Source organism: Manis javanica, chromosome 1 (assembly GCF_040802235.1).
Source record: "Manis javanica isolate MJ-LG chromosome 1, MJ_LKY, whole genome shotgun sequence".
NCBI classification, from domain to species: Eukaryota; Metazoa; Chordata; class Mammalia; order Pholidota; family Manidae; genus Manis; species Manis javanica.
Genome location: NC_133156.1, coordinates 81759497 through 81767135, shown reverse-complemented (window position 1 = coordinate 81767135; position 7639 = coordinate 81759497). Strand labels below are relative to the sequence as shown.

General features: G+C 47.4%; 1 long non-coding RNA gene across 2 annotated transcripts; it reads right to left on the bottom strand.

Annotated features, from left to right (window-relative positions):
- Positions 1 to 74: 74 nt before the first annotated feature.
- On the bottom strand, positions 75 to 6905 carry LOC108393031 (uncharacterized). 2 transcript variants are annotated; one of them, XR_001852171.3, is made up of 4 exons: positions 6238 to 6905; positions 5836 to 6022; positions 4153 to 4304; positions 75 to 3705 (listed from the first exon to the last, which is right to left on the bottom strand). It is a non-coding gene; the product is annotated as an uncharacterized lncRNA (long non-coding RNA). The 2 variants fall into 2 exon arrangements; XR_001852172.3 differs by having other exon boundaries at positions 6316 to 6905.
- Positions 6906 to 7639: the final 734 nt, after the last annotated feature.

The following is a 7639-nucleotide window of genomic DNA, read 5'->3' as shown; positions in this document are numbered from 1 at the left end:
GTGCGTGTGCGTGTGCGTGTGTGTGTGTGTGTGTGTGTGTACCGCGCACACTCCAAGGTGAAATGTCGGCACGAAAAAGTAGCTTCGGTCTCCTGTAGCTTGGAGCCGATGACCAAGTCCGATCATATACAGTATTTGAGATTGTTACATTACGCAGCAAGGACCGAGGCGAGAGGTCACCCGGATCGTTTCAACTGAGTCTCTATACAGCAAGGGCCGTTTATTCTTATTATTAAATACGAAAATAAGCTCTACAAATAAAGAATAGTTTCAGAGAAAGGAGGTACATAGTAGTAATGGTCAGGAACCAAAAGTGATTGAAATGGTTTTCTTGAACAAGGGCATCCACGATGGGTAAAGGTGGAAGCCTCAGACCGGTAAAAAACAATTCATTACATGATGGGATTAAAAAATAGGAGCATGCTTTTCGGCATAGACGACCCATTAGTTCTCTATAAATGCGTTAGGCCAGCCCCATGGACAGATTACATGGCAGCTTTTAATGTACAAACACGGGGATACTACTACAGAGGGTGTGCACAAGAATTTATAGAACTCTGTGTACACATACATACTCATTTATAAAAAGTTTGAACTCCAGCACCCTAAAGTAATAAAAAAGTATGTTTTTCTCAAACAACTATCCTTATATATAATTTTCCTCTGCATTTCCTTGCTGACCTGTAGGTGCAACATTATACACAGTAGGTACCAGGATCGACATAATTCTGCTTACATTTACTGTGGATGGCATGTCAAAAAATGCCAGAGGGGGAAGGGAAATCTTGAGGGGTGGGGAGGTTTTATTAACAAGTATATTCTTTCACAACAGTTTAATTTAAATAATAGCAACGATGTCACAATAACCATCTTCCTTCTCCCACTCCAGTGAAACCACTGGATGGTTTGGTGAATAATGCATTTGTGTATTTACTTAAGGGATTATTATTGCTAAAGACTGACAGTCCTATCCTGTGGTATTAAAAAGCCTGTGAATATGAAATTGTTAAATATTTGGCTTGTTTTAGAACCTATACTTGCCAAGTCTTGTTCTAGAATAAGGATGCTAAAATGTTGTTAGGTTGTGCCCACCATAGTTTTGAAGGTAAATGGAACAAATCAGTTGTTATTTAAAAATTGTTAATTGTAGGCAAATAAAAGTATTTCTTTTCAGCAAAACAAGTCGGTGTGCAATCTATTAAATAAGAAACATCTTTTACCAATCCAAAGTGGAGTTTTAAACATTCTTGTGGAAGAGTGGTGATAGGAGAGGACAGAAGAAGCACGCAGAGCCCAGCCTGGCCTGCCCTGGGGGCTGCATGTGCCAGGAGTGCACACTACATGCATAACCACACCTCAGTCCTTGAGGTTGAGGCTCGGTTTCTGAGGATGATGACATGTTTAGAAGTGGTATTTGTATAAGGGCAATGTTCAGACTATAGTACAAAGGCATGAAGAAGACAGAACTCATTTTTCATTATTTAACAATTGCTTAATAATTAAACTTCTCTACTTATTGAATGCCATTTTAGAGGATTTGTTTTTCCTTTGGGCTATTAGGCAGTTTATTTCTAATGGGGCTTCAGAGCTGGGTTCTCTGGAGGAGAGGGAGGGAGCTCAATAAGGCACAGCTTTGAGGTACAGAACAATTCACATAAAATTAAGTATTTGACTATCTGATGGATAGAGGAGAACAAAAAAACTTTGGGTTATATTTAAGTATGGCTTAGCAGTTTGCAAAACTTTTTTATATTTTAAGCAGTCAACTTTATAAATTACATTCCTTTTTTCTTTCCTTTTAAATCATTTACAACCTCAGAGATTTTTTTTCTTCCTTACTAGCAAAATGCCCTCAAAGGCTTGAATTAGACAGCAAGAAACCACTGATGCTCCAATGATGTACCTTTCAAAGATTTGGGACCTTTTATGAGACTCAAGAAAAACCTCCAAATAGAAACTGGTTCAGTGGTGAATGAACTCAGGAGTTTGCTTTATCAATCCTTTAAGTACCACGTGATTAGACAGGAAAGGCCACTTGAACACACAGCCTGATTCTGGGCAAAATCATTTTTTGTCTTTTTAGCTAAAAATATAGTTACATTTCCAAGTTCCTCCCAGGAACAGATGGCTGCATGTCAGGTCTGGTTCCTACCCAGATCACCACAGGATCTTCAGCTGACACATGAGATCCAGAAAGTGGAATTCTTGAAGAAACTCCAGTGGGTTTCAAAAGGGGGGTGGGTGGGAAGGTGCTGCTTCCTGATACACATTTTTTTGTTTTTTTTGTTTTTGCTGAGATCTCCTGTGATGATAAGCAATGGTTTCCACAGCACCAAGGCAAGTAGGAGTTCACTAGTAAAGTTTTGGCCATGACATTTTAAGGGGGGCTAGTTTAAACTTTGTTAAATAATTTCCCCTGCATCTCCTACTCTTCTCCCTGCTTATCTTATCTTTTACCAGATTAAAAAAAAAACTTATTTGTAAGAACTCACTGCTGGGGTTGTGCTACAATTAACAGAGAGGTACACGGGCACTTCTGGTCATGTAAATAACCGTGTAAAGGGTCTGCCAGCTTCACCTGGAAGTTTTATGTCTGTAAATGAAAGCTGCTTCAGAGAGAGACACGTTTTTATTTGTGTAGCTGCAACTGGAGTCTTTATTAACTGTGAGTTTTCAGCTGAATTCGTCAGTCTGAATTAAGGAGTTGGGAGATATGCCCAGATCTTCTGGAAATAACCACTTGAACACCTAGCCTCTGGCCATGACGTCACAGTTACTGTCATGACTCTCTGAGCCTTTGCTTTTAACTTTTATATCATCTTTGATGACATGAATTAGTCCTTTCTCGACTAAACGGGGAGATGCAAATAGCCTTCGAGTTGGTCGCTTAGACCTTATTCCCTATTTTATTATTCAAAATTAAGCCCATTACCCACAATGGAGGATTTGGTTCTTTAAGGTTCAAACCCATCCTTAGGTCTGTAACGGTTCAAACCCAGCCCTTAGCGCGGAATTCCTTGAAGGCAACTAGTTGGTCTCCACAAGTATAGGCTGAAGGTTTAGAGACAGAGATGCTACTATTCCTAAATTTTCTTTCGTTTCTCCCAAATAAAATGGAGGGAGACAATACATGAAATCCTCCTCTACGGCTTACCAAAACTGGCAAAAGTTAAACATTTTAACTGGGCAAAAGTCCCCGTGGTCTTGTATCTTAGAAAGGGTCATGAACCGACCGTCTCTGGCTGATTTTGAGACTTTGAGACCTGTGCCAGCCCAGAGGGCTCTCAGGTAAAGCTACCAAGATGAAGGCGGGGTTCCATGTCGCCTGCAGAGGTCTTTTACCTAGAATCTCTGGCTATTGAGTCTTAATTCACACTTAGCCACATTAGCAGGGGGATTGGTAGGTTAATAAAAGGCAAATAATCATGGGGTGGGACCTTGTAGTTTCTACCAGAGGGACTCTGGCCAGAAAAGAGAGCGAATGTGGTCGGCCCCCTCCACGCCCCTGGCGCCTGGACTTTAGGCCACCCGCGGCCGCGGCGGAAGACCTCAGGTGAGCGACTCGGGGGTGGGGTGGGACTCTGGAGGTTTGTCCCAGGGCCCGCAGGCCTGTTCAAGTACCTCTCCACGATCTCTTTGACCTGGGCGGCCATCTCGCTTGGTATTTTCCTGCAAAACACACCTGCTGCCGCGGATCAGGTACACCTGACACCAGATGTAGTGAACAGAAAAAGAAAAGAGAAAACCCCACCCTCCTTAATTCCCTTTGGTAAGAGCCCGGGTTGCCAAATCGATTACATAATGCCAGCTCAAGCTGACACCTGTGCGGGCGCTAGAGCTGGGTCGGATTCTGGCAGCGGCTCAGGCCTGGAGCGCTGGCTCCGCGGCGCCAGGGCCAAAGGCCAAGGGGAAGAGGAACGAATTTCGGACTGGAGGGCAGCGCCTCGGACCGGGGACAAGGTGGGAGGGATGGATCCAGGAGGGGAGGCTTCAAGGGTGGTTCCCCAATACCTTGGGGACGGAAAAAATCAAAGCCTCGATTTCGAGATTTGAGAGTCCTCTCAGGGGACATCCGACACCCTTCGCCGCCCCAGGCTGGGGTGGGCTCCCTGGGGCGCCCCTTTCCGGCTTCTTTAAGGGCGGGCTACTCACCTGCTGCGCGGCCTCAGGGAGCTCTCGCTCTGGCCTTGGCCCTCCTCCTGGGTGCTATTGACTTCAACCTTGGAGGTACCCACGGCGTGCCCTGATATGATGCCCTTTGCCCCGAAGGTGGACAGTGGCTTCATTCACGATCATTGAACCACCTAAGAGAAGCCCAATCCTGCAATAAGGTCCCGGCAGGTATCTTTTGCCTGCAACTGAGCAGGTCGGGCAAATGGTGGGTTATTAACGCACTGAAGCCCGCCCAAAAGACTTGAATGTCTAGATCTTTGGGGTCTTCAAAATAATCCGTGAAAAAAGGCCAGTCCCCAAACTGCTAGGATATCCACCATCTCCAGCTTCCCGGCTAAGGCGAAGGACCTCGGACCGGGTACACTGCTCTTTCAGAACCCATATTAATGTTTCCAAGATTTTTCTCCAAAAGAGTTACGAGCTCCTCCGGTGACCTTTCCACCCGCCAAGACATCGTATCACTTGTCAGGTGGCTTACAAAGAACATGAACTTGGGACAGCACTGTTGGAACAAACCCAGGCTTCGTTTCATGCAGTTACTAGGGGTTTAATGGAGGCCCTGGAGAAATGACTCAGTCTCCCCAGTCCGTAGTGGAAAATACTTTTTAGACTTTGGTTGAAAAAAAAAAATAAAGCTAGATCTCAAGCTCAGTGTGGATCTTTAAAACAAAACAAAACAAAACAAAACAAAACAAAACAAAACAAACCACGCGCACTCAGCAAAAGGCAGGGACCTTCAGGGGACATTGCAGGCGCCCCCTTCCTCGCGTGTTAAGACCACCAGAGTCAATTTCTTGGCGTCCTTCTCCACCCCAGCCCCTTTTCCCCCTTGCCCAGACCAAATCCACAGGCACGAGAAACGTCGTCGTTTCTATTACTGTCCCGTACTAATTTCAAAGGCATCTGGGCATTTTTTTTTGTACTTCGCACCTTAATAAATATTCTCTCACATTCGTGTGCGCCTAGGAAGGTGTGGACCTGACCCCCTTTTCCCCGTGGCTACAGAGTTGGAGAAATCCGCCCCGAGGAGCAGTGTGCTGGAGGGACCAGAACGCGCTCCGTCCAGCCTCAGAAAGCTGGAGCTCAGAGCCGGGCCCCACCGAACCTGCGCTCGCAGAAAAAAAATGCTATCTTCACAGCAATTAGCAAGCCCCACAAACAGAAGTTAAAGCGCGATGGCACTATACCTTGCCCCGGGTTACTCAGGCGCCTGTCTCCCATTTTGGACATGCTGGAAGTGTTGTGTTTGGGGAGGTTTGCTTTGGCTGGGTTTGGGTTCCCTATATAAGCCCTGCTGGAGTACTGTTCGGAGGAACGCGCCTTGATGGACTCGGGAGTTAATTAACGCGCGGCTAATTTGAGCTCAGCGAGTGGGGGGCTGCCGGCCGTGCGGCAAGCCGCGAGGGGCCAGTGACCTCTAGTGGACACTAGGGGATATGCAGCTCTGGCGAGTCTGCACTCGGGGCTTCGTAGCCGAGAAATCATGCCTGCGCGGAAAACTGGTGTCTCCTCTGAAACCCGCAACAGAGAAGGACACGAGTCCCTAATCCAAGCGGGAAAGGGCCCTCAGCAAGTGATGTCGAGCAAGGGCATTAGCTCTTCTGATATATCTGAAATCTGAACCCAATGCGCTTTGAAAACACACACACAAATTCTTTTTACCGTTCTTTTTGGCGAGGGAGGGAGATGTTATGGAAAGGGTTGGCGAAGCGAGTTTCCAGACCTTCGGTTTCTGAACCTAGAGGAAAGCAGGGCCTTCAAAGTTCCGGGGGCCTTCAGCCAGTCAGGAAAAGGAGTCGAAATTTGCTTCTGTAAATGAAGTTCCTCGGTGCTGCTATGACCTGTTTTTCTTTAAAGAAAAAAGAAATAGAAGACAGCTTAGTTGGCTAACAAGAGGAAAGCAAGAGAACAAATGTGTGCAACAGCGCAGATGCCTCTGAGTTCACACCCCTCAGGCAAATAAAAAGACAACACTTCATAAATACTAATAACAAATACAAAAGATCCTTTTCACAAATAAAAATAAAGTCCAGGAGGATAAAACGACCTGCCCTCTTCCTTTACCAGTTAGCTGAACTAGTGCAGAAGTTGTTTTGAAAAAGATTGTCCCGGCACTGCGTGCGTCAAAAGCAAAACATGTACCATGGCAATTCAGACCGAAAACCCCTTTTTTGAATATATAGAATCCTGCATTTTATCTTCCCCCGTTTCGCACACCGCAGCAGAACGCCGAAGCTGGCGAGGCCCCAAAAAAATCCCACCGCCCGGCTCAGGGTTCCGCCGTCTGGCAGTGGCTGAGCTAAACTCCGCCGACCACAGGTCCGCCTGGGCGCTTCCTCCCGGGTCCTCCTGAGGGCATCTGAAGGTTTCGTAAGTCTCCTTTCCTCACAGGCACTCTTCCCCCGAGGACCGAAGCCCGAATTACGAGCAGCTCCGAGCGGGAACCCGGAGGTGATCCCCGCCCTGGGGGTGGCCTCTAGCCGGTCGCGGGCCCTCCCCCCTTTGTAACAGGCTGTTAGCCGGTGCTGGACTCTGTCCTTAAGGGCTGGGGAACCCAAGGCGTTTCTTCTCCCAAATCTCGAGCACAACCGGCGTGGTTCTGGTTTCACACCCGGACTGAGGATCCTCGCCTGCAGCGCAGTTGTAGGGTTGCGCCGATACGTATCACAGGAAGCGCAACTGGGGCCCTGTGTCTGGGGACCTCAGGGTCCTGGGGAGTCAGCGGGCCAGAGGGACAGAATAAAGTTTGGATCGCGGGGGTGAGAAGGGCTGAACTGGGCGCGGGGCGCAGGAGGAAGGCAATGTAATTTCGCCGAACTTTCCGCTCTCCTTTTTGCGCCTTCGGACATGTGCTGTAAAGTAAGTCGCAGAGGCCGGGAGGCTACATAGGGAGCAAGGCCTCGCGCCGCAGGGCTGTAGGCTGATTTCCGAGTGGACTGTGGGCACGTGTGTGTGTATGTGTGTGTGCGCGGGCGCGCGGGCGCGCGCGCGCGCGTGTGTGTAGGGGGCTTAGCTCCGCCGAGAGAGGGAGCTCCCTTTCCCTCCTTCCTCGGCCAGAGACGTTGAGGGGCCCCTGTGAATGGGACCGTCCGGAGTTGGAAGTCAGCCCCGGGATGTAGCAGTAGTTACCCGCCCCCTGTTCCCCGCCCCAGCAAGGCTGTCAAACCACTGGGCGGGGTGGAAGTTGGGGGGAAACTGCCCTCAGCAGGGCAAGGAATGAACGAGGAAAATGAACCCATGGGGACAGAAGATTTCAAAGAGCTCTATTTCATTGCAGACCAAAGAGGAAGAATTGAGAGCTGCTTAAGTGAAATAGGAGCATTTTAAGTTCCAAATATAAAATATGTTACAACAAAATACAACAATAAAATAATTTTAATAGGTAAGAGTGAATTGTAATAAAGATAATAGATTTTCATAGATATGAGCAAATTGTAATAGTTTAAGATATGATTTCATCGGTAAA